The sequence below is a fragment of the Haemaphysalis longicornis genome, unplaced genomic scaffold (genome assembly GCF_048455015.1).
Source record: "Haemaphysalis longicornis isolate Haplotype H1 unplaced genomic scaffold, Haemaphysalis longicornis Haplotype H1 scaffold_5, whole genome shotgun sequence".
Taxonomy (NCBI): Eukaryota; Metazoa; Arthropoda; class Arachnida; order Ixodida; family Ixodidae; genus Haemaphysalis; species Haemaphysalis longicornis.
This window is the reverse complement of record NW_027526385.1, coordinates 84,537,721-84,565,011: the sequence shown is the minus strand read 5'-3', so window position 1 is coordinate 84,565,011 and position 27,291 is coordinate 84,537,721. Positions and strand designations below refer to the sequence as shown.

General features: G+C 44.2%; 1 long non-coding RNA gene across 1 annotated transcript; it reads right to left on the bottom strand.

Moving 5' to 3' along the window:
- Nucleotides 1–102: 102 nt before the first annotated feature.
- LOC144139312 (uncharacterized) lies at nt 103–18,268 on the bottom strand. Its single transcript, XR_013316143.1, has 3 exons — nt 18,063–18,268; nt 15,592–15,686; nt 103–165 (listed from the first exon to the last, which is right to left on the bottom strand). It is a non-coding gene; the product is annotated as an uncharacterized LOC144139312 (long non-coding RNA).
- Between the last annotated feature and the right edge of the window lie 9,023 nt (nt 18,269–27,291).

Genomic DNA, 27,291 nt, shown 5'->3' with positions numbered 1-27,291 from the left:
CTGTCGTACGAAGTGACAATACAAACAAGAGTACACACGTCGTGCATGGTCATATTAGTACCAAGTTCAAGCTAGGAAAAAAGAAAGCTTAAAGGGAGTACTTGCCAATGGAATTGTTGGCTGTTTTATTCGGGTCGGTACAAGGTGGAAGCCTTCGTTTCCGACCTGCAACATGACGGAAGAACTTAAAAGGTACCCAAGGAGTAGAATATTTTTATTTATGGTACCTTCTAAGCTCAATGAGAGCATTGAATAATGGGGGTAGAAATTTCAAATAGTAATAGGGCAGTCATCAACAACAAGGAACACATAGAAAAGAACACAATATCGTGACAAAACATGAGTAGTAACCGACACTCACAAAATTTAATAACGCGAAGATTTGCTGATATGCAGAAAGGTTGGGTAACAAGAAACTCAGGGTACATAAAAGAAACACATTCAAAACTTTCGGAAGGCCAAGGTATAGAATTCAAGTGAGCAGCAACGGCAGTGCGACTGAGCGGTAAAAACTTGAGAACAATTACTTAGGTACATCAGAGGTAAAGCACCGTAAAAAAATCGGAAGGTCCAGGTGTACAACATACACACGCATTATCCAAAAACACATACTGCCAGTCGTACGAAGGAACGTACCAACAAATTGCAAGACAATGGTGAGTAACACAAAAAACCAAGTCAACCAAAGAGAAGCGTGAAACTATGCATGTTGGCACAGCTGAAGCTGCAAACATCATTGAAGCTAAAAAGACATTACTGCGATAAAAAATGTTTACACAGATGTTCGCGAAGTGAAACCGGATCGCTTATAGAGGCCATGCAGTCGGGAAGATCGTTCCATAATGATATGGCCATTGGAAGCGCTGATAAGTTGAATGACTTTGTTTTGCCATAGATGAGAGTGAAGCTAAGGTGATTGTGCAGGCTTTTGGACATGCGCAATGGTGCTGTTGGGGGTAGCGTAGACAGGGTGGTGCTGTGAATATATTTATGTAGCAAGCATAACAGTGCAACTGAGTGGCGAACGTGCAATGGCGATATTGAATGTTCTTGTTTTAACGCTGTTACGCTGTATTGAGGGATATAATTGCGAGATATAAACCGCGCTGCTCTGTTTTGTATGAACTCTATTATTGTGGTTAGGTATTCTTGGTAAGGGGACCATACTGAAGATGCAAATTCCAGCAGGGGGCGTACATATTTGAAATAGGCCTCTTTACGGATGCTTGTTGGAGAGTTTCATAGATTCCTTCGGAGATAACCTAATGTTTTGGAGGCTTTCGCGCAAATAACACTAATGTGTACCGACCATGAAAGATTTCGTGTTAGATTGATGCCTAAGTATTTGTAAGAAGAGCACTGAACTATTGTGTCATTTTTGTAGAGTAGTAATAATTGGAGTTATTGTGTTTACGACTGAAGGTCATAGCACGGCACTTGGAATCGTTAAGAGACATCTGCCACACGTAAAAATAGTCGCTAATTAGGTTAAGGTCTGTTTGAAGGGTAAGGTGGTCGCCATCATTGTTAATAGCTCGATATATTATTTCGAGCTATTATTATTATTAATAGCTCGAAAATGGTACCGGAATCTTGGAAGAACGCGAACATCATCCTAATCCATAAGAAAGGCGACATGAAGGACTTGAAAAATTACAGGCCGATCAGCTTACTGTCAGTCGTCTACAAGGTATTTACCAAGGTAATCGCTAACCGAATCTCTGCAACCTTAGATTTCAGTCAACCTAAAGAACAAGCAGGGTTCCGTAAAGGTTATTCAACAATGGACCATATTCACACGATCAATCAGGTGATAGAGAAGTGCGCTGAGTATACTGAACCCCTATATATAGCCTTCAAAGGTTCTGAGAAAGCGTTTGACTCGGTCGAAACCCTAGCAGTCATTCAGGCATTACGGAACCAGGGGGTAGATGCGCATTATGTAAGAATACTAGAGGATATCTACAGTGGGTCTACAGCTACCATCATCCCCCGTAGGGAGAGCAGTGAAATACCTATAAGGAAGGGTGTCAGACAAAGAGACACAATCTCTCCAATGTTATTCACAGCATGCTTACAAGAAGTATTTAGAACGTTGGATTGCGAACAGGTGGGAGTAAGGGTTAATGGAGAATACCTCAGTAACCTGAGATTTGCTGATGACATTGCCCTGCTAAGTAACTCGGGGGACGAATTGCAAAGCATGCTTTCCGCACTGGGCGAACAGAGTAGAACCGTGGGCCTGAAAATTAATATGCAGAAAACTAAAGCAATGATCAATAACCTCGGGACAGCACAGCAGTTTGAGATAGGTGGCGAGGCAGTGGAAGTGGTAAGCGAATATATCTACTTAGGCCAAGTTGTGACCCCAGATCCCAACCATGAGGCAGAGATAATTAGAAGGATCAGAATGGGGTGGGGTGCATATGGCAGACATTCTCAGATAATGAATAGCAGCCTACCATTGTCGCTGAAGAAGAAAGTGTATGACAGCTGCATCTTACCGGTACTCACTTACGGGGCAGAAACTTGGAGGCTCACTAAGAGGGTTCAACTTAAATTGAGAACGACTCAGCGGGCAATGGAGCGGAAAATGATAGGTGTAACATTAAGGGACAAGAAGAGAGCGGAGTGGGTCAGAGAGCAAACTGGTGTTAAAGACATATTAGTAGAAATTAAGAAGAAGAAATGGACGTGGGCAGGGCATGTAATGCGAAGGCAAGATAACCGCTGGTCATCAAGGGTAACAGAGTGGATCCCTAGAGAAGGCAAGCGTTGCAGGGGGCGGCAGAAAGTTAGATGGGCAGATGAGATCAAGAAGTTTGCGGGGATAAATTGGTCACACTTGGCACAGGACCGAGGTAATTGGAGAATAATGGGAGAGGCCTTTGCCCTGCAGTGGGCGTAGATAGGCTGGTGATGATGATGATGATGATGATATTATACAATCGTCAGCGAATAGTCTTATATTGGAAGATATGCTATTTAGCAAATCATTTACGATGAGAAATACTAGAGGTCCGAGAACACTACCTTGTGGAAAACCCGAGATGACATCGAAGGGAGTGGAGGCGTAGTTATTAACCGTAGTGAATTGTTTGCGGAAGAAAAAAAAATTGCGGATCCAAGCATGGGTTTGCAACCGACACTTTGCAAGGAGTAAAGTTTTTCCTCCAGGAAGTGAACGGTGGTTAATGATGGGGGTTGAATATAAATAGACAGCCATTTTTTGTTTTATGGGTTTGTTGTTGACAGAAGCTGGCGTTCGTGTCGAGACAGGTAACGACAGCTTTTTTTTTTCAAGCGATGCTTGTATTGGTTCAATCGTGTCACCGACTATGTTGCGTGGGCATCAGACTCCACAAGGCCTGTTTGTTTTCTTTCTGGCAGACACCTGGCGTGCGGAAAGCCCTGCTCGAACGCAGCTGGCGGCGGGGAAATACCCTCTCCCACAAATAGTACGCAAGATCACGGCCTATTACAGCCAGTCGTGGGTATTCCCTCACTCTGGAGAAAAAACACAGCAGTTTTCGCCCTCTGCAGTGCCATTTCTTGCCAGTTTAAGCCCATCTGCGGCATCGGTACGCAACAATTGGTCCACTCGGGTAAAGTAAATCTGCCCAGGAAGTAGGATTACGGCAGCGAACTCCGGAACTTGCGCAAGAACGGGTTGGAAACCCTACGTTTTGGCGGACAAGGCTGACAACGCTGACCCGTTAAAGGAGCCATGAAGAGAAAACAAAAGTTTGTTTTATTCGAAAGATTAGGTGTTTCATAGTACCTCAAGCGCTTTCCCGGAAGCAAATGATGCTTTATTCACTGAGAAATAAGGCAATTTATGCCAAAATTTTAAGTCTCCCGATAAAATTGCACATTTCGTCACGTGAACAATGGCGTCATACGAACCGGTCCATGAAACAGATACTTAGTATGTCGACTCCATATAGCACCCACACGCGGTAGTCGACCGAGACGGCGGCCATTTTAAAAATACTAGTACAACCTAGAGCCCCCGCAGCCCTAGTCATGGAATCGCCTGATCAGGAGAACAAAACTCTCGCCGAGGAGCTCGGGCTTGCATTTAACAACCTCACACCACTTGCACGCTCAATGCTTCTAAGTGCACGAGCGGCAAGAGTTGTGGTATACGCGGTGGACGGGAAAGCGACCATTCCGCGATAGCCACAACAGACGAACGCCCAGCCGTCGGCACCGCTGCCTCGTTAGCCCCGTCGCGACGGACGAATACAGACTGGTACGTATGTGCCATATTTTCAATTTCAGTAGCAGTGTCGCTTATGCCAGTTGGCCGGAGTCGTATATGGAAAGCCGTTCGCTCGAGCTCTCTGCTCCGACCAGAAAGATTCGAGCGTCAATGCGCGGTGTGTACGGCAATTTTTTCCCCCAAGGTCAGAGCGCTTTGATGGCGATTGGGCGAAGTCGGCGACGAGCGCCAGCATGTCCGGGTCCCTGGCGTAATCACTTCGTCGGAAATGAAGCGAGCACAGTCGTACTTCCTTTAGCTCTCTTTCTCCTCCGTTTGCAATGTTCGCAAAACGTAGCCACTTTCTTCGCCGAGGTTCGTCGTTGGGCAGCACATGAAAGGAGAACTCACCGGCGGGGATGTCGCACTCTCTCGACGATTTGCCCGTACTACATGGGCATTTCAATACACAGCAACGAAATTTCATTGTAAAGTACTCGAACAAACTGAAGTTTTCAGTGGTTGTATACTGTAAACGAGCTCGTAACGACAGCAGCAAGCCAACACGACCTCCATACCGAAACCTGTGCGACGAGTGGACCAATCTCGTTGCTGCTCTGTGTTCCTTACTCCCCTTGTTTCAGTTTTTACCTTTGCTGGTTGGTGATATGACAGCCAACCTCCTGTGAAGAGATTACGATACCAAGCAAGGTCGCGGCTGTGCGTGCTGGGACGGTTCGTTGGCCCTGAAGAGTCTTGAACCCGAAAATTCGTCTGCGCGACGGTGGCGACGGCGAGATGTCGAGTTCGGCTGGCAGTAGTTTCGTACGCATTGGCATACACACTTGCGTGTTCGTTCGGAACTTCAACCGTTTACTCCACCGTTCTTTGTCATAAAAAGAATGTGCAGTATGTTTCACGGGCATTTAGCTCGCTATGCAAACTGTAAGTCCTGCCTAACATGCGTTAGCTTTTGCCGGCCTCCGCCAATCGCAGAGCATTCTCGAGTGACATCATAGGTTCTGTTGCGGAAAATGAGCTGGTGGGTCGCATGGTCATTTCCTTTTTTCCTAATTATGTAGCTTATTTGAGCGAAGTTTGCGTTATATGTGGTATCGTTATGGTTCTAACGAGGCAATCTTTCGAATGAACCAAACCTGTGTTTTCTCTTCATGGCTCCGTTACGGGCTTCGGGAAGCACGGGTTTGGCATTAGTTTTGACATGGATTTCCCAAGGAGATTGTTTACGATTTCACAGGATTGTATCAGCTTCACCTGCACCCCTGTCCCTGATTGGCAGTTATTTAAAGCGGTGGTTTTCGGCGGCTAAGCCTTACGAAAGTTTCACCTTTGTTCCATGCTCCAGCGAGATCAGGTTTGTTCACCGCAAACAAAAACGGTTCATGGTATACAACAAAATTCTAAAAACTGTAAAAGGTCTGAAGACCTTCTTGTTTAGCTATAAGATGGCTAATATTTCCCTTACAACGTGTCTTCCCAGAGAAGCCTCCAAGTTCTTAGTTAAAGCCTATTGTTAGAAATTTGTGAAGTCTGCGTCTTTGAAAGCTGGCTTTCCCACAGTGTGTTTTGCGAGGAGGAGCATGGCTATTTACACCGAGAGTACGATTGCACCAAACGGCTCTCGCTGTTGTGATATCAAAAATACCACAAAACTGATTGTGAGAATTAGCTGCTAAGACGGCTATACAATTACACCAAGTGTGATTAACTTGTCGTGATAGGTTAATTGTGAAGTTCGAAACGATACAGAAACACTCCTCTTTTTTATTACATGACCACCTACTGATGAAGCATGCATACAGAAAACGGCCGTAACTTGTTTTACACGAATAATTCGGAAACAAATTGTATGACATCCATTAAGACAACTATTATATGGCGCACCAAAAAAAGCCCGTAAATAAAGGAATAATCGTAAAAATACAGACAGCTCTGCGGTTTCAGCAGATATAACCAAGGTGGCAATGTGTTTATTTTTGCAATGTTAGACATTAGAGTATTTAAGCAAAAGACGGACCGTGTAATGCGCTGCTTTTGCAATTGCATCGAAGCCATCGACCCGGTAGAAATATCCGACCCGAGATGGCGGTGGTTCACCGAAAATAACTGGCCTTAAAGGGCGTCAAGCAAATGGCCATCACGCAGGAGCTCAATCGGTGCATTCTCAAGGACTCTCCACCAAAGAAAGGAAAGGGCGCGCAAAAGCACAAGCTTTCGGCTATTCTTCTTACAATAATACTGCGAAAAACAATGTTGCACTATATTGACGGTGATAAATGTAGAAGAGGCCAAGCTCGTTCTCACCTTCGTGCACTGCACTATGTTACTTCATCCCATTTTATGACTGCCTATTTAAAACCAAGTGTCATTTTCAATTTGCGATAACATTATAGCCTTGTCAATGACAAAGCCTGAATGTTAATTTAGTTGCGGTGTTTGAAGGTGAGCTTAGCTACACTTGGGATATGACACATTTGGTTAAACATAATTGCCAGCATCCTAGCAAACACGGATTTCGTCAGGTTTTTCATGCTCAACGCAGATTGTTGAGTTGCGCACGAATTCGCTCTAGCAATAGATGAGCATAATGTAGTTGGCTGTATATTCTTGGACTGCAAAAAAGCAATTTACGGTGTTTTGTATGAGCTTCTTATTTGTACATTGCGGTCTATAACTGAATGATTCAGTTATTGCATGGATATCCCAGTATTTCTCTCTAAGACAGCAGTCGGTCGCCCTCAATGGTTGTTCATCTGGATATTTTCCCGTGACCTCCGGAATTCCTAAAGGCTCAGTTGCGAGCCCTCTTTTGTTTCGGTATACATAAATGATATTCTATTGGCCTCAAATGTTTGTTAAAAATGGTGGCGAATGACGGTGTAGTTTACGGAACTGTAGCGAATGAACGCGATTCCGAATACCTAAAGCATGATTCGAATTTAATAACATCCCTGTGTGTTGATTCAGAAAAGTCATTTTATGTTAAAAAGTGTGTTAACGCCAGTTTTACAAGAAAACCTTCATTCCAATCGAATACGTACACACTAAATTACGCTGCTTTAATAACGGCCGGGAAATATAAAAAACTAGGTGTGAATTTAACGAAAGGTTAGAGGTTAAAAAGGCACGTTCACAACATAAAGGTTACGGCTGGACGTGTTTCCGTCTTTCTGAGACAAAATTTCAGCGAACCTTCATTTTACTCAAAAGAACAACTGTATTTCACTCATGTGCGCTCAATGTTGGAGTACGCATGTGCTTGCTGGTATCCCTACTCCAAAGAGCTGGTTATTATGCTCGGAAGCATACGGAATAGGGCAGTGCTATTCGAATTAGGTAATTGGCACCGTCAACTTAGCATGAGAGAACGTAAAAGTAAACTTAAATGGTAAGACGTGAAAGATCACAGACGAAACCTCAGGTTGAAGTTTTTTCGTAATTATCTATCATTACTAAACTGGAATCGAAGGGGAGAAGTATATCCAAGCGCAATCTACACATCCCTAAGTGGGACCGCAATTTTATTTTAAAGGTGACGTCTTCGCGATTTATTTTATCTTAGATCAATACGAGAGTGTAATTATCTTCCATGTATGATTTTATCCACGGTTTATAATGATGATTTTCACCACGCTTTGTAGAAATATTTTGTTATTTGGTCTCAAATTTATTGCTTAGTGTTATGTATCTCCCTGCTATAATGCATGCAAAGGCGAAGGCGGTATGAAGTAAATAAATAAATAAATAAATAAATAAATAAATAAATAAATAAATAAATAAATAAATAAATAAATAAATAAATAAATAAATAAATAAATAAATAAATAAATAAATAAATAAATAAATAAAAATAAATACATAAATATATAAACTGCGTATCGCAAGTTCGCCCTCGACGGATTCAAACTCAACCAATGAAATATTTATGGTTTCATTCGTTGCAGTATGCAATGTTTGCTGTACGCATACTACCATTGCTATGTTATGGGTTTGAAAGAAATTATGAAACTCTAGTCTTACGCCTTTCCTTGCGTGAACACAGAGGGATACAACTGCAGCCACCAGAAGCTGGGCGTCATTCGCAACGCGTCTAGAATTTTTTTAACGTATTACGACAATAAAGGAAACTTAATTTCTTTTGGACTATTAAGTGGTGTGAACGTAACTCTTGAAAAGAATACCAAAAATAGATTGAAAATGAAAGTACTCGTTCGATCTCTCCTAGGATCAGCCCTGTGAAAGATCATCAGAAAGGTTGATCGAGTAGAAAATTTCTTTGCAAGAAAAATGGTCGAAAACTAGACATAATTTTTGTGTGAGAGAAATATATTTGAATGCTCTTGAGTGTTTGTGGAGTCTCAAAACGCTCCGTAAAAGCATTCGCGCCGGTTTTATATCCAACTGGTGAAGCAACTGTTGTAAAAAAAAAAGTAGCCCCATCTTCCCGAAGGGAACGCTGAGTAGATGCGGGGCATCGCGGGGTTCTGTTGTGTTTCCGATGTGTTCGTAGTCGAATTTGGGGGAAATACCAACCCACTAACTGACAGGACTGTTGCTTCCATCACAGTTCATCGGAAGAACGCAGTGGAGTCAACCGCAGCAAGTGCTGAACTGGACGCGCGCAGTGCGCTACCCGATTTACATTCAAGGTTGAAGGAGAGGAGACGAGAGGAGGAGTGATGCGCAAGCGCCGAGCATGCGCCGCGAAAGCAGAAGCGAGAACGCGGCAGAAGCGAAAGCGAAGTGCACGCAGCTGGTACGAGAGAAGTGGTGGGAGTATCGCGCAGCTGTGGAAGAAAGGGAAGGAGCAGAGTTGCGTATGCGCAGTGTAAGTGCGGACGCCGACGCGGGACATGCCAAGACTATAAGATGTTCCGCATCTTAAATAGTTGATTTAGTAAGAGCATGGGAGTGTTGAGGAAGATTGTCCTAAGAAAAATTGGCTAAAAGCGACACTTTCATCTTTGTGAAATTCAACCCACTAAAGTATGCGCCTACCGCGCCCCTCCTCCTTCCCCGTTTATAACAGGTAATCCGCCCCACAGAAGATATCACGTCCTGAACAATACAACTATTCCAGCTCTGCAGAGAAGTGAACATTTTCTGCATTCGACAGTAAAAGAAGCACAGCAAATAAAGGAGCGACCATTTGTGAGCACTGTAAAATAAATAAATTTTACTGTCAACTGACGCTGATATTTAAGAAAGGCTGCGCTGAAGGCTGGACGGCTGGTGTGGCGTGCGGGCTCACTTTGATGTGGGCACAGTGGACCCAAAATGGGGGGTTCGTGCTGCTTTACAGCGCGACTGGGTCATCTGCTTGCGCCGCATGCAGTAGTCGTCCACCGGCGCGAGTACAGTTAACGTACTATGGCTGAACTCCAATGCCCGTTGCATGGCCGAACTTCCGGCAGCTTTAGCCCGGCTGGAGTCCGACGACCGCATCTCGGCTGTCCTCCGGTGGCCGTACTTCGGCCGCACAAGGGTGGCTTTTGAATGGCCGGAGCCCTTCGGCTGGAATCTGGCTGTATGAACGTAAGCCGGTCGATTGGCCGATGAACACTGGCTGTTGGATAGCCATGGAGTACGGCCGCATAAGGCCAAAAGGCCCACATTTGGACACGGCCCGAAGACGTCTGCCAGAAAAAGGCCGGACGGAAAATCACCGGCCAAAGTACACCGGCTTGAGTTAGGCCATGCAGTCTTGTGCTGCATTGGCCCGCACAGATCGGTGGTGCCATCTTTCGGGGGACCCGGACGAACCATCGGAGCGCCGGACCGGTTTCAGCGCACAAGTTTCTCCCGAAGCGCGCACCGGCTCGGGAACGCGAGTCGCGGTTCTCCGCGATTCCCACAACACTAACTGAACAAGGCAGATGTAGTACCGTCGAATAGGTCGCAGCCTAACACTTCTTGAAAGGACTCGATAGTAGATAGGTCACTGTCAGAGTCCATGTCGTCTCCCCCAGATTTATTATAATAGGTTGAACATGCGCACTTACTCCACCGTCTCCTCTGAACTTTGTTTCAATGCTGATCACATGCTGAACAGTGGTTGCCCAGTGCTGAGCTGTTAATTTTGCAACTTCTTCCTTCAGGAGCACCTCTACATCTGCGAGCTTAAATATGCAATTTTTTGCTGTGACGCCTGGCTTCATCTGTGCCCATATGCGCTCAATGGGACTAATCTCACAATGGTATGGCTCCCCAATACATCCTGTCCTTTCAGCTGCACCATCAATACGATACCTGATGTAAAGCGTCTTAACGGAGGCCGCAAGGCTGAGGAGCTCCTTTTACAGCGCTTTTTTTTCATTTCAAGCAAGTCCTTCGGACGTCACCAAGTCCTCAACCACAATTTGGCGCGAAGTCGTCGTAGGCACTGCTTCTTCCAGCCACGAGGGGTACGAGACATTGTCCTTGACAATTACACTACTGTGTGGCAGTTGTGGCAAAACGGCCCCGCACCACCTTTCAAAGCCTGTTTCGTCCATCTCCTTATGTAGTCGCCTGTCTTAGTACCCCGAAAGATGTCCAGGCACCCACCAACGAAGCCTCCCTCGCTGTTGATGTGCGTTACAATCAGGCGCTATCCTTTCCCTCAAGGCTACTTCAAACCTGTCGTCACACCACACTTGGAGGTGTCGTGGTGGGAAGCAACCATCGTGTCCGTCAAACAGTACAGATTGTGTGTCCCGCATTCACTCAGGTTTCATCAAAGTGGAATATTTCTCGATTTTCAATCCTGTACTTGGCTATGTCATAGAATTACTTCTGCTGCCACGCGACAATGTCGTGCCGCTCGATCAAAAACGAGTTCCGGCCCCTCTTCTGATATCTGAACCCGGTGTCATCCAGCAGGCGGCTCACAGTCCATGGCTTGAGAGGAGTAAAACCGCCTCTAGTGTTGACATCCGCAGCAATTGCCTTCACTGTCGGGATCTTATTGCGGCAAAAAAGGCGATGCACGGACCACCGCAATGCGCACTTCGTGAGTCGGCGTACACGTCTGTGCGGCGCCTCTTTCTACCGCTTCGCGAGAGCTTTGAGGAGGGCGTAGCAAGATTGCCTTCGTTATTTTTTCTCTTTCTTCACATCCTACACCAACCACACACGGATTCCAAGAAGATCGCTCATTGTCGCGACAGTTTCTTCAACGCTGGGCTGTGGGTGTAGATGGCGCAATCCAACGCACACGTTCCGGATCATCTCCCGCCCGCAGCTGCAGATGACATGGCCGCTTTTGTTTTCTTGTACCATCCCCGTGGCGTGGATGGCACCGCATTGCTCAGTCGAGAACGATAACGCACACTAAGAAGAGACTTTTCGGGCTCCAAACTGGAAAAGGGAACAGGCAATGCATAAAAACAGAAGCAAGCGGTTGAGAGAAAACACGGAAGAGCAAAAATTTACCATCAGCAATAAAATTGAAACTCACTACTCCGGCTGATGAATAACTTCTTTCACGCGTTGAATTATAAGGGCGAATAAATAATTTTTAGCTGAGGTTTTCATCTCGGCTCAAAATTATGCCGTCCTGAAGAACTACGTTTCGGCTCGGACTCACTCAGACAAGCTTGACTCCGAGCACTGCGTGCAGGTGCAAGGCGGTCGGCCGCGACCTCGCGTTGATGGAGCGACACCATTGGCTGGAAAGGGGTACTGGAAGGGGTGGATTGGGCGGCGTCCTTTTTTCTTGACTTGTATCCGAGTATAGACTTTTTTACTTGTAGGTGTTACGCACTGTTAGGCAACACTGTCTTTTTTTTTCTAATTGGTTCCCCATTTTATTCTTCTCCGCTTCTGCTAACCCCGGACCCTTTGGGCTCTTGCGGTAGCCCCGTGCTAATGTTTCCGGTTTCTCTGGGTGAAGGTCCCAAATTTGATTCTCAGTACCTTCCTAACCACGTTTTTTAAGCTTCGAGTTTTCTCCGTGCGATGGTCGCGGAGCAGTCGGGGTACGCAGCAGTGGTGTAAAAAAATTTCCAAAAAAAGCCCACAAAATCACCTATATGCATACTAAACATCTCCAATGAAAAGACGAAAGCGTAACAGAAAAAAATCGATAAAAAAATGTTATACGTACGCACGCAAATCTGGTGATCGTGGAAAAACCCTGCAATACACATATCATCCGCGAAAAAAATGCATAATTGAGAATTTAAAGAGCACTTAAACGCTGAAATGGTGTAAGTTAACAACATTGGCAGAATTAAACCACAGGAAACTCAAACACGGCTAATAAGCCAACATATTTTGTGTTCTGATATTCAAAGGAGGATATAAAATCACACAACGCCGGCAACTTTTCTAAAAATGCTAGCCATATTCTATGATTTTCTACAAATTTTTTGTCGCGAAGTTGTGGGGGTCAGAATAAATGAGCCGTGAGTTTGCCCTTGTTCAAACGCGGATGTGCGGAATAATATTTCATATCGTGAATATCACTTCCAGTTAGAACGATGCCCATGTTATGCGCCTCCAGAAAAAAAGATCGACATAGCAGTCCGTGTGGCTAGCTGCTGCTGCTTTAAGCGCCGCTGTCGCAGCCTCAATATTTGGGGCGCCACCTGGTTGCCGCGGTTTTTATTCATCGCCACCAGCGAGCAATTCCCTCCCGCCAGATAGGAATGACATTTTAAAAGAGGGCTTTGAGAAGTTACATTTTCGGCCACTTTTGAGACATGCATTTTTAGCACTGACATTGCTGCTTCGAACAGATACGTTTAGCGGTACCAATTACAAAATTACAAGAATACAACAATGCCCTACATTATAGAAATCATATTAGTAAAACATAACTTTAACGATAGCTGTGGAAAAACACCTGCACATTTACAATGATATTGCCTTAACCAGTGTCACTCGACAAAGTGTCAGTGTACCACCACTTAAGAAAGAAAGTTGTCAACGGCAGCAATCTTGATGTTTATCATTGTGGCGAATCGCCGTTTCTACTGTCTCGCCGCTACCTTCGACTGTGTCATTTGTTTACAACACTGCCGAAGATGCAGGATAACGGCATCTTCGGAAACAGTTTTGCTGCTGAAGTGATCCTATACGTTTTATATTTCATTCCGGTGCGGAACGACTTCAGGTGTGCGCAGCCAGAGAGCAGAGAGGACAAGCAAGATTACTAGCCTTGACCGACTAAAACGCACAAACCACAGAATGGCGGCGACCATGAACCGACGGAGTATAACCGAACATCACGCGATGCGAACTGCGCATAATGGCAGTGACGGGGATGAAAAGTTGAAAAGAGTGCCGATATCCAAAATCTCCTGTAGTTAAAGTAGTTTCAACTTGGAAGAGTTAGAGAGGTGGCAGTACCGGGGAAAGGGAATTGTTAGAGTGGTACGCACACTCTAACAGCTTATAGTATTTTACCTGTCGGTAGTGTGACAGGCTTGAGATGCCTTTACCCTTCAAGCGATTGGCACATTCATGAAACAGTTCATGTGACCTTTTTCAATGTTTGTGACGCAGGCTAACCTTGTATCTCCTGCAAGCGCGGTTGCGAGGCTACTGCCTATTCGCACTACGAAAGCCACCCGCAACTCCAATTTGCCCTCCAATAAAGTTTTTCTCTAGCACTTAAAATCCTCCAGCTAATATTAAAATGCTATTAAATGCATTTAATTAGTTCGTCTACTTAGTGTTTATTATTAGCACATTTTTATTGTTAATATGTACGCTAATGACGCATAGAAATCATGGTACATCGTAGTATCCTTTCTGTTGGTGTATTGAAGCGATTCACTGTGGGTGAACATTTGTTTATTTTGCTATAGCATATCACACTCCAATAAAGAGTTCTTACACTTACGTATTGTATAGTTTACTGGCCCTTATCTATATTTGGATAGTATTGCCCTAAGGGAATATTAGAACCTTTTAAAAGCAGCGCAATGCATTGAACAAAATCCTTCCAGTGTAGTGCTACTTGGGGTAACCAATAACTGGCAGGGTGCCAATACAAATTCCACGGATGCCATTTTTTTTAGATCGGGCCCAGATGAACGTACCCATTCAATTTTCTCGTCGAGGCTTCGCGTGCGAGGTTTTTGAGCAACCGCAGCATACAACAGGGCTACTGTAACTTTGCTGCGACACTTCGGACAAAGAAGGCACGTAAAGGGGCTTCCGTGTAGAATAACGCATGAATTTCTTTCCACAACTCTCCTCTTATTTTTATTTTATGCCTCCGCGTCACGGATCTTGTTTATTTCGGTACAACAGATCCCCACCACCTCATTTTTTTTATATTCTTGCGAAGCATAGCTGAATTGTTGATACATAACTGTTTTTTAGGGGCGAAGCTCCTTAAGTTATGGGTCTGTCCATCCCTTGTGTCTCGTGGTACGTGACCGCCGCATGCTTTCGGAGATGTCGCAAAGTGGGCCGCCTTGCACGCGCTAGAACCGGCTGCAACCGGCAGCGCAAACTCGGCACCGGGAGCGCGAGCTTGTCTGTGTCCGCCAACGGAGGCGCGAGCGCACGTGCACTGCGAGGGGGAGATCACGCAAGAGATCACGCCACGAACGCAGGCAGTCGTTCTCGGAGATCGAACGAGACGCAAGGACCTTTGCTCGTTTCCTCTCGTGTTGTTTGGGCACAAGTTCACCCTAAATAAAAGTTCTTTCTTTACCGTTGTGTCCCATCCTACGTGACAAATTGTGGTGGAGGTGCGGGGTAGTCCTCGATGGCGCGGGGTCTTTCACCAGGTCTGGGCCTGGGAGCATTGACTCCGAAAATAAAAGTTGATTTGTACAATGTACGCACACAGTCTTACGTTTTTCTTAATGATGTAATGGGCGAACTTTCATGGGAGAGTTACGGTTACTGATGATCTCCCCCTCTCGAACTTCGCCCCGCTTATCATCATTCATTCCCTGGATATGGCTTGATTTTTTTTTACTTTAAGCTGACGAGTAGTATAGTAAAGTACTCCTTCTGGCAAAATGATACCTGTATGTTAGTTTTTGTGGGGTCGCCAACGTATCTGTTCTTTGTTGTAAAGACCAAGGTGCGACGCCTCACGCAAAGCTGATCGACAGGTGGCCCTCCAAATGTTCCGTGGGAAAAAACCTTAATTTTTTGCGAGGCACCGAACATTTTAAAGCAACATCTGCTTTATTCACAAGAAGATTTTTGGTAGGGTTAAAATGACCTAGGATACAAAGGGAAGAGGGGGACTTCACACGCAATCGGTTCTTGCAACAATATTTTTCCAGTTCACAAACACGGAACCTGAAGCGCCTGCCATGATTCTCTCTTGTGGTCTTATTCTTAAGGGTTCTGCAGCCATTCCCCGTCTCCTCCAATGAGGCTACACTAAATCTACGTGTTCTCCAATGACTTACAGATATATCCAAGTTGATGAGAGCACGGGAGACTCTGTGTTTCCGGTGTCGTTTTGTTCAGGTTAGTAGCAGTGCAATATCCCGGGTTCTTCTTCCTAAAAATGCCGAATAACGAGGAGAGGTACAAAGCGTGAGCTGCCGTTTTTTAACCATGCATTACATAGGGCAGTACAACTTAACTTTCAAAAGCAACACAATTAGCTCTACATAAATTCTTGCATCATTGGCGGGGGGAAAGGTTTTGAGAATGTCCAAAAATCTACAAACAGGTTGTTGCGGAGCGACCACCTCGTTGCGGTTGAGCCGCCAGGAAACAGAGTCGTGCGACCCCGATTGAACCTCTTTATTGGCGATGAAAGACTCACAATGACAATCATGGTGTGGAAGCATGTGACAGTGGCTACGTTGCGTTCTTCTACAATTCCGAATCAAGGCATTTTTGCTTGGACAAGCATCGGACAAAGGAGCCCTCACCGGAACACTATCTGCCTTCCAGGCTCATTGTAGTGGAAGTCATTAAGCTTCACTTCTTGCTGCATTGCTCACTTGCCTGTCTGAATACGATGAGAGGGATTGTGAGGGATATTCAGTAACATCCGTTACCCACTTTGTAGCCTGCCTCTTTATTTATATCTCAAAAAGAAGGCACCCATGTTACGGAAGGTTTCAGCCGAAAACTACATTTGGGCGACATATTACTGACGTCTAAAACTACACTGGTTTGTTCAATATACCCACATATGAATAGCTAGATTACCCTTCCGGGTAACCAATGACATTAGAGATAGCTCTACAACCCTCTGTCTCGCAAGTCATTCATCGCGTCACAATGACTCTGAGTCGCGGGATTTCACGTGGGGCAAGTGTGAGACATCACGTAGCCTAACTTTTGGTCGAGTGGGGTCACAGCTGCGTTCACTCGGATGTTTGCCAATGCGGTACCACGTCACCATGTGGAGTTTTAGGGCTGTTTGACCGACCCATTGTCGATCTGTCTCGTCTTGGATGCCGTCTCGTGTAGGCCCTTCTTGTATGCGCGCTTCAGGGCAGGCGACAAGATCAACATGGTCATCCAGTAACCTAAACTTCATAGGACACACTGTTTGAAGTGTTTGGTAAACAAACCAAACATACCTTTTCTTTTCATAGCTACGTTTACACGTGTTAAACCTCACATTCCTAATTCTACTTCCAGGCCCTAATCCAGACGTGGAGGATGTGTAAAGCACAATTACATGTGTTATTGCTGGCGATTGTGGAAGGTTCTCTTACGTGTGTTTTGTCTTTTCCTTCTTTTTCCTGTGTTAAAGTTAACTGGAATTATGAGTTCATTGGTCAGACTGAGCGGGCAGCCCTTTCCCTACCATCTCCCCTAATCTCAATACCTTGGGGAAACAAACAACTTGACCGTCCAGCTTCGTTACCACATGAAGGGCCCTTTTTTTCAGTTACGCTTAAGTAAAATCCCTGTTTCAATCTCAACAGTATTGTGGTGTGCCATTGAGATACGCCAGTAGTCTCAAATGACAACTTCTAGCCTTTTCTCGCCAGTGCTGCGCAGTCGATGTGCAGCCGATGGAAGCAGATTGGGCGCGTACAACTTCCATGTACGAAAGGTTCGGTCCGGAACTCTCGCACGGAAGTTCCCAAGGTGCTGCCGGAACTTTTCAACCACCTATAGCAGCCTGTGCTATTCCCCAACTAAAGCAAGTGCCGACCTTTCCACCCACTCTTCATTAGCCTTCTAGTATTCAGCCCATGGCTCAAAGAGTGCCACTGGAGTAACTTAGGCATGTGCATAGCCCACGGCTTACTATTCGCGAACAGAAACCTACGCATATCTACACCTCGAAACAATATTTTAGGGAGTTTTTTTTTAGGGATAGTTTCTGCTCAATATATGCTTTGCTCCACTCGTGATACTGTACGCCCAGTTGCGTGGCCGCTATAGTACAAAAGCAGCGCACACTCTTGACGAAACATAGCAGCAGCCGCACATGACAATTCTGAACACCACCTTTTCACGATTATGTACGTCCCTTCGGTAAATTCACTACCACAATCGTCTTGGCGTTTTATATTTCCAGGTGCTTGCAAAGTACTATTAACTCTAACTTTGTTTTCAGAAACACTACACAACGTAAGCCATCAGGATTTATCCATATGAACATACCTCAGTAGAGCTAGGTATGAATATACGTTTGGAATAAACGTATATTTTTGCTGGAATATACGTTTTTGCAATCTCAGAAAATCTACTATGCTACTTCCAGATCCAAAAGTTGCCATCGTAAGCAACGTTACTATCACATGATGTCACAAAAGGGGAAAGGTAGATGAGAGGATTTGTGGCTTCAGTGTCGGCACGTGCCCATTAAATGAGTATGTACCAGTTTTTCGATGCTATAGAAGACCGAACGCGTGGCCTTAAGTCGTTCTTCCGGCAGAGAACAAAAAGAGGGCATGCTTACCCTTCCTTATCGAAGCCTGCTTCCCAGACAAGATACCCATCATTGTCACGCAGGTCCACCGGCAAAACAGGATTGTACAGGTTGCGAGGTTCCCTCAGGTTACTGCCTCGGAAAAGTTCCAGACCAAGGAAATCGCAGATTAGCCGGCCTTCAGACATCCCCTTTCTGCCCTTGGCAATGCAGTAACTGAAGTTCCCGGATCTTCCGAAGACTGAAAGAAATGCGACAAGTAGGTGCCATCAACTGCAAGGTAATTTAGCAATTTTTCTTTTCGGCATGGTGTTCTGGTGTGTGCTGCATCAAATAAGATCACGCAACTAAATCATCATCGTCGTCACCAACCTCTTCAGGCATAAGGAAGAAGAAGAACTCCCCCGTAGAACTCCATCCACTCAATCCTGTGCTGCCCGAGTGCATTACTTTCCTCCGAAATAGAACGTAATCAAAAAAGGCAATATAGGCTTTTTATAACCGAGCCTCCTGATAACACATCAGTATTTGTAATGTCACGTGTATTTTAGCTGTTAAATATTCCCTTGTACTAAATGAGTACGGGCGCAATTCTTGTTCTAACCTTGAGTCAACGGTTGCGCTGAAAGGTCGTATTGAAGAGAAGCCGAGTCATTGACTATTTTAGCGAACATTGTATAGCGACGTTCCACGCATTTTTATGTCCAAGAACAAAACCTCCCAAAGCTTCCCGTACCCTTGAAGTGTTGAGCATTGCCCTAGTTGTTGGACAACGAATATCCCTGTGTGTACTATTATTATATGGTCACAACCAAAGCTACACACCATTCCAAACATTATATTCACGTCCAGATTAAACGGTCCATGAAGAGAAAACCCACCTTTGCTCAATTTGATAGAGCTAGCCTTTGGCAACTCACTCTGCTTCATTGGAGCCATAAAACACATTTCTTAACAGAAAAAGATTCTGTAATTCGAAAAACTTCCAATTTTGAGGTAAAGTGGTTCACCGAAGAAAGTAGTGAAATCACTTGTACCGGCACTAAAACACAGTCGTCAGTTTGGGAACGACGCGTTAGAATGAAGCTAATACAGTAACACAAAACCAGAGTTTTTGTTACAGTTTGGAAATCATATTTCTTTGCGGTGGCTTTCGTCGTTTGCCTGCAGTTAAAGAAACAACACTATATGCGTCATCCAACCAAATTTAGGAAAGCGCATAGGGCGTGCCTCTGCTGGACAAGCTTTTTTTTAAATTTCTCGATGATGTGTATAAAGGCAGAAGTAAAGTTGGTGTTCTTTTTGTGAGAGAAATCTCTGTTTTTTTTAAGAACCCAGCATCTATTTTTGTTCATGCCGCATTTGCTACGTCTTATCACTTGGCTATGCATCGGTGGTATACAAGTTATCAGCAAGCACAATTTTCAAAACCAGTAACCTCGAAATGAATGTGCGCGCGTGTTTATGTGTCTTCTTCAGAGATGACCGTTAAGGCTGAAAATGGGGTGGGGTAATAAACTTTATTTTCACGATATTTAGGCACTCTGAGGTAATCAATCAGCCCTTATAACGCGGAATCTACAGCTCGGCCACCTTCGTGGTTGCCAGCCACACGACAGGGAATGATAAAGCAATCCCAAGAAAGCAAATATTTCAGAAATATGTGCACAACGATAAAAAAGTGCCATTAGAATGTAGGATTAGGCATGACAGTGGTAACCCCGTTCGATTGCGGCTATTCTAAATTATTCTGAGCAATGGATTTCTCCCACAAGTATTCGGGAATTACTCGCAATTTCATTAGCAGCACGGTTCTAGATCCATGATGAGTCTTTGTTTCATTACTACGTTTTCCTTTTTTTTAATTGCACTGGTGCCAATTTTTGCCTGCAGAACCGGGGTCTGACATACTCAAGCCAATGCATTATCCCAAATCACAGCATGCTCACTCAATCTATTTGAAAACTTGCGAATTGAAATTTGGTCAGGTTGGGTCATTTTTATTTTTTGCTTTCCTCTCAGGTTCCTCTATCAGTTGTAAAACGTTCGTGTTCACTGAGGAGGTTATTTACCTAAATAGGTAGAGCGAGAAATAGACGCCATAAGAGAACTTCTTGTGGACGTTCCCGAGTTACTTCTTCACTGGTGGAAGTTTAGGTATTGTGTTAGCGTGGGGGGTTGCACGTGGCACTGTAACCCTACTCCCACATGCATGTGCGCAGGTGTGGTACGTTCAGTTTTTTTATGAACAGCCTGAGTTGAATGCTTCACGTTACGTGATTTGTGATTTCCCGAACAATGGCACAAACTTAACATAGATTGTGGGGTGTGCCTTCGCACTTCGCACAAATATCATCGAAAGCCGACACCTATCCCCCTCTTTCTCTACTCAGTCGCTCCTCTTATCAAGAATACCATGGAGATTTGCTACAGCCGATTCCATTTTCTAACGTTTTACTGCTGACGCGTTCACCATTGGGACTTTTTGCTACTATTGGACTGGAATTCCAAAAAAGTGTATGTATTCTCACCTGCAATTTTTGTTTTTTGATAGTAGAACTTTCATTTCAGCATGCTTCATCAGTTGGCTGTCGTAAATATATGGTTCCTGCCTCCTATTCGTATAAGAACTCTGACCTGTAGATTCATGTGCATAAGTGTTGCCTCAAATCGGTACTGTTTTTTTTCCTCAAAACTCTCTGCAAATACAGGTTTGCATCAGATTGCGTAGTCTACTTCTTCCACATTTCAGTGAACTTTTGGCCTAACGGTTGAATTCAGCGACTCAGACATGGAGACAGACCTACCATTTTACGTTTGAGTATCCCAAGACAGTCTGTAGTCTTTAAACCTCGCCTGAAGGTGGTTAGTTAATCTTTGGATATGGGTTACCATCGCATCCGCCTTTTTGGCGAGCTTGAGGACCATCCCAATACACTTGTTTTGTGCCGACGTTAGAAGTGTGCAACACAGTATTTTGCATCACGACTTGCAGATCGGTTTAACATCCTTCCCTCCGAAGTTGTCACGTTTGATCACTTCACCAGCGCATTGGGTGCTTTCTACATTTCGTTGTTGAGCAGTCGCGCCATTCAGCAGCCATCCGATATATTTTATTCTGAATTTGCCGCTATTTGCCCTTGTGCTCGCTTTACACTCTCTTTTACGTTCCGCATGAATTCGTACAACCGGCAGTGCGACGCGTCCCAACATGGTAGTGAACAATCTCCTCGAAATCAGTGAGCCGACGCAACCTCGGGCTGATTGTTTCATGAGCAAATACTCCTCGAGTAGCGCAAATCCTGTACCACAACCACTAACATCGCTGCCGGATGAGTTCCTCCAATAATGCCTCACTTTTCTTCATGCGAAGGATTGGCTATCTTTCTGTAGTAGGCGATGTATGGCAAATATATTCACTCAAAGGGCCCATCTATTGCCAACAAGCTGACTCGCATGTTCGAGCTGTTAACGCTCTTTATGATCCAGGCAACTGGCTGTCATTGAAATGGGCAGGGGCTTATCACAATTATACGCTATACGAAAGCATTCGCTGTTTCTTTGCACTGCCACTAACGTGTAGTGAAAGCTCCATGGTAGCGGAAATGTTTTCGCGGTATTTGATTAATCAGTTGGTGACATTGGGTTCACTAGACGAAAGAGGAGAAAGCAGTGGCGCGGAGCGCCAGGGGCATCTACACTGACGATGGCAAATTACTGGGCAGCACGTACAAATCGGTTGACCTGTTGTGACCGAGTTTGAACTAAATCATAAACAACGGCCTTGGCGGGTGTCCTGTGTCCTGCCTCGGTGTAACATACCTGGTCGAGTTTGCGATGTCGTTATTCTTATCCTGGCTCTCAGACTCCTTTTTTCTCGTCGTAAACGCAGAGAGACGTTGAGAGGGAGGAAGAGCAGAGTAAAACTTTTACTTAGTGTGTTTGTGCATAGGGATAGTTGCTCAGACCAGAAGTTAGAACGCCGTCTTCGAACATTCTATTCTATCTGTCAGCGCGACATATATTAGGCAGGGTGTGCCATGGACATTAAAATCTCCCACCGTTCAAGTTTGTAGTTAGAGAAACTGGTGCTTAGATGACTGGTTCGACTTCATTTCAATGCAGTGTAGGCACAGTAGTTCACGTTAGGGGAGCAACGTTCGGCACCCAAGCTCAGCGCAGCCCACAAAAATACAACGTCTACTGCCCAGTCTACCCGGCCAGTGCTCCGCCCATCATTCCAAGTCAAGTTTAGCTGATAATGCCTTGTCGGCCCCAGTTAAATTCACCATCCACAAGCCCTCTTGTGCCATGACGTTCCAAGCACCCCCATCCGTTCTTCATGGCCTTGCACGGCCGTTGTTCTGGGGTGCGGATTCTCCAAGCCATCATTGTCAGAAGGTGACGTTTTGCGTCGCTATCAACCCAAAGAAGCTGTCGGCCTTGTTTGTAGCAGCCAAGACCACGGCTATTTGCGTCCCGGCATGCTCCACAAACGACCTATTGACAGAAGGACGATAAAAACGCGGCTAAGTGCGTTCGTTCCCTCTATATAAACGGCGGAACAGTTTTAGTTGGCCCCTTCACGTGGCTTGGTCTTTCCTGGCTCCAGTTGTATATGGCATGTAATGCATCATGATCGGTGGTTTCCGTTCGTCGTAATCCTCCGTTCACGCCAAGATGATTCCCATGGCTTCAGTTGTGATGTGGGGCAAGGTGAATATGTGAGTCAAAAATATGTAACCATGCTTGATCGGTGCGGCACAGTACATCAGATAAAGTGATTGTTTAACATCTCCCAGTTTTATTTACAGCCATGCCTTTGTGAGATGGCGTTTTTGCGCATCGTTTAAGAATGCAGGCTTGTGGTGTCTGCGGGACATTTTCAGTGACTCTAAGCATAATGCCAGTCACAGCCAATACTGCCTTTTGGGCACGAAGTATGATTTAGCGCCGGTTACAAATCCTTTTTATAAAAGCGGCGGTTTTACGAGCCATATTATAAGCTCCATTTTATGGAAGCTCTGTGCCGTGAAGTCTGAGTAATGGATGTCCGCGTGTAGTTGCTCCTTGGCACACACGGCCTACTATTGCTAATGGGTATGCCGACTTCATTCCCCTAACCTAAACCACTGTGCTAGTGTAGTCGCCGAAAAATGGGACTACAACAGAAACGATTACAGGAGTTTCTTTTCGAAGTGAGCCAAATCCACAAACCGAAACTAAGTGAGGTAAAACTGCAGTGGAAAAAAAAAGTTGTCAACGTGCCCCTACAAAAAAGATGGCAAGAAAATACGTTACATAACGGTCTTCCTACGTGCACGAATGTCGTAGCGCGTATCAGAAATAAGCCAGATTCTGGTGTGGCACCGCTCCCATATATTTATGGAATGAGAGTTTGTTTTGGCTTAACTATTTGGACTGTTTCATGGGTGTTTTCAGACATTTTTTGTCTGCTTCATGGAGCTGGCTGATTGTGATTTCAGGTTGCAATTAGGATATCGGCGAAAGAGTTGTTCAAAGACGTCGACGCCAAAGTGAACGGAACAAGAACTGAACGAAATGAAACTGGGAAATGTAAAACAATCATTCCGTCTCATCTCCCCTGCTGCACGGACTAAATATGGTTATATCTATTTTTTACTCAGGTATTTACTTTCTTAATACTACCTTAGTAATTAATACAAGCCCGGGAAACTCTCTTGCGCGCCCCCCTGCGGATAGGAGCCCTTTTTTTGAGGCAAGGAAGATGTAAGCAGCCTTTCTTTAAAGTGTTTTGGAGATTTATAGCAAGGCAATGAAGAGTTTTTTTTACTTCGTGATTGTCTTCAAGTGTGCCAAAAAATAATCCTACGGAAGTTTTCCAAACGTGCTGCTAATTATCTAAGAGGAGTCACCCACTCCGTGTGAATACTTCTACTTTTGTGAAGCACTGTCACATTATTAATGCCTTTTCGTCCATGCCTCTGTCGCTACATTTTTGAAACTGAATTTAAATAATGTTTTCATGACAATGTGGCATCAACTTAAGTGTTGCAATACGAGCCAGATCTGTGCTTATAAGCCCAATACAGCTGAAACTCAAGGGGTAATTTTTACTTACTCGTGGCCTTAAGCCTCCCCTAGCTGACATGCAATGAACACCCTAACATACCTTTTACAGTGCTAAATTAAGGTACTGCAATAGACTTCCGCTTTTTTCTAAGTCACTTTAGGTAGTTTTGGTTCATTAAAAACCTCTCACTTGCTCTCAAACGAGACTATGTTTTAACCCTGCGGCATAACTACTCTCTATCTGCAATTTTCTTCGACATGAGACAAGTTCATCTGCAGTAGTCACCAGAACTTCTCACCAAGCATATGAGGAATTGCGTCAGACACGCTGACAGGAAACCACGACTGCGGCGTTCACCCGTTTGAAACTGGAGGCGGATGCAGCGGAAACATGGGTATAGAAAGGAAGAAGAAAGCAGGTAGCCTACGCCGAAGAAGACACAAATGATATAAAATTAGGGCCACTGCTGCGCCTGCAAAGTGGCGTCTGTTCTTCCGCTATAGTTGTTTCCACCGATATGTCATGGTTTTCGTGGGCACTGGTGTTAGCAGGTAGCACTGATGTTGAGGGCTGAGATGTTGAGCTTTTTACCACATCATTGTGGCGTCAGGCGCCCTTCAGACGCTATTTCCAACAGTCTTGTACGCCATGCCAGGCACATATTAGGTAGCGTATCGAGACATTACCAGTCGTTTCTCTGGCAGATCTCGCTGAGGAAATGTTGCACGTACAACGACTTTTCTACAGTGCCAACTGCCTTCTAAACTGTTGTCACTACTCTCGATCCTTTTTAAGTGTTCTTTAGTGTTTTGAGGGCATGGCTGCTGTATAGAGCAACTAGGTTCGAAAATGAGGCCTCGACGATTAATTATTGCAACCTAGGCCCACATCTCAAGACCTTATAAGAAACGTCATCTCCAGGTTGTTAGGATACGTAAATATTCTTATAAAAATACCTGGAAATATTACAATGGAGCAGTATCATCCTTTAAAAGTAGAAGCATTGTTGCATTAGTTTGCCTAAACATTGTCAGTTGGTTGGTTTCCACAGCAAGTGGACTCAGGCCGGAGGATCCCCATAGCTTTGTAACATGAAGCCATCACGACCCAATTCGCTATTACTCAACAAATAAGAGAATACTTACCACACCCAACATAGTCCCCCTTCTTGGTTTGGTTGTCTGCAAGATAAGTACATCCGAATATTAGAAAATGCTGGCAAGTAAAATGTTTAGATTTCCTCAAGAAATGTTTAATGGGGCTGAAAGGGAAGCCGAAAAGTATCGGTTCATCTTCATTCCCCCAAAGCTTGTTGTTTTGCCCAGGTATGTTTAAAAAAGTGTGTCAATTTGTGTGGCTTTTACAGATGCATAAAAATGAGCCGTTTTCTGACTTCTTTCTTGCAACTGACGTCAGAAAGATACCAGCCGTTGTGGCTCGGTGGCTGAGGAGCCCCTGCACGCGGGTCCAATCCCTGCCGCTGTGGCTGTAGGAAGAATTCTGCAGAAATTCAGAGAACTATCTACTAATGCGTAGCAGTCTTATACCACCTGTCTTGAGCGTGATTTTTTTCTACCCAAATTATTGTTTTTTTTAACAATGCCATCGGCAAATTATCTCCAATTTCGCTAGTATAACGATTACAGGTGAAACGTTTGGGACACCTTCAAGATTGTGCAAATGCCATTCGGTATATGTTTTGACATTTTCTGTAACTCTTTACATATTTTTTTCATTTTTTATGCTTTTCAAATTGTTTCGGAGCAATTATCTCCGTTTACGTTATTATAACGATTACATTTTGAACTTTTAAGAACTTTTCAATGTTGTGGAAATGCAGGTTATTACACGGTTCGCCATTTCCCATAATTATATTTTATTTTTTCACACTTTTATAGTTTTTCAAAATTTCATTGGACCAATTATCTCGATTTACGCAATTATGACGATTACAGGTGAAACTCTCGCGAAAACTACATTATTGCAGAAATGCCATGCGGTATATGGTTTGACATTTTCCATAATTTGTTTTGTTATTTTAGTTTTTTAGAAATTTGTTCGACGAATTATCTACATTTACGTTATTGTAACGATCAGATTTGGAACTTTTCCGAAGTCAGCTATATTGTGGAGATGCAGGGCGTTGCACGGTTCACCATTTCCCGTAATTATTTGGTAGCTACTATATTTATAGTTTTTCAAATTTTGTTTGACCATTTATCCCCATTTGCGCTATTATAACGATTACAGATTGAGCTTTCCCGAAATCTGCTATATTGTGGAAATGCCATGCGGTATACGTTTGGACACCGCATTTTTTTTGGTTTTGTTATTATTTTGTTAAGAATATCGTTCCACCAATTATCTCCATTTACGTTATTTCATTTATTACATTCGTAACTTTCGCAAAAACTTCAATATTTTGCAACTGCACGGCATCACACGGTTTGCCATTTCTCGTAACTCTTTTATTTCTGGTTTAGATTTTTTAGTAGTTCAAAATTTTGGTCAACCAATTCTCTCCATTTACGCTATTATAACGATTACGTGTGAAACTCTCGCGAGAAATGCCATGTGGTATACGTTTTTACATTTTCCGTATATTGCTATATTTTAGTTATTTTTTAGTTTTTCAAAATTTTGTTCCACCCATTATCTCAATTTACTTTATTCTACTGATTACCTTCAGACCTCTCGCGAAATCTGCATTTTTACGGAAGTAAAAATGCAAAATCTGCATTTTTACGCTATTTCCTGGGGCGGTACTTGGCAAAGAATGCTTCGCAATGAAAACAGCGAACACCCGTGGTTAATATTCCGCGCGGGTTAGAGAACTCCTATTGGTCAGAATAATCCAGAGTGTTTATCACAGGTGCCCCGTTTCAAGGTCCAGAGTATTTACGGCATGCAAAGCGTCCGGAATTCTCATTTTATTAGAGTGCACCCTTCTAGCCATCTTTAATGCGGATGTAAATGATTTTCTCGCCCACAGTCGGAAAGAAAAATAGGGTTCAGCTTTCTACGCAAGTATTGAAAAGAACATAGCTAAGTGCACCATGATGAAATCTTTATCATGTAGAACTAAAGCGTGACGATTTGAAGAAAGCACGAAGATAAAGCGTAAAGCATTTCACTCCTTGATGCCAAATAAGGTTAATTGCGTCCATGCGGTGATTGCCTGCTCAAAAAAAACATCCGTCACAA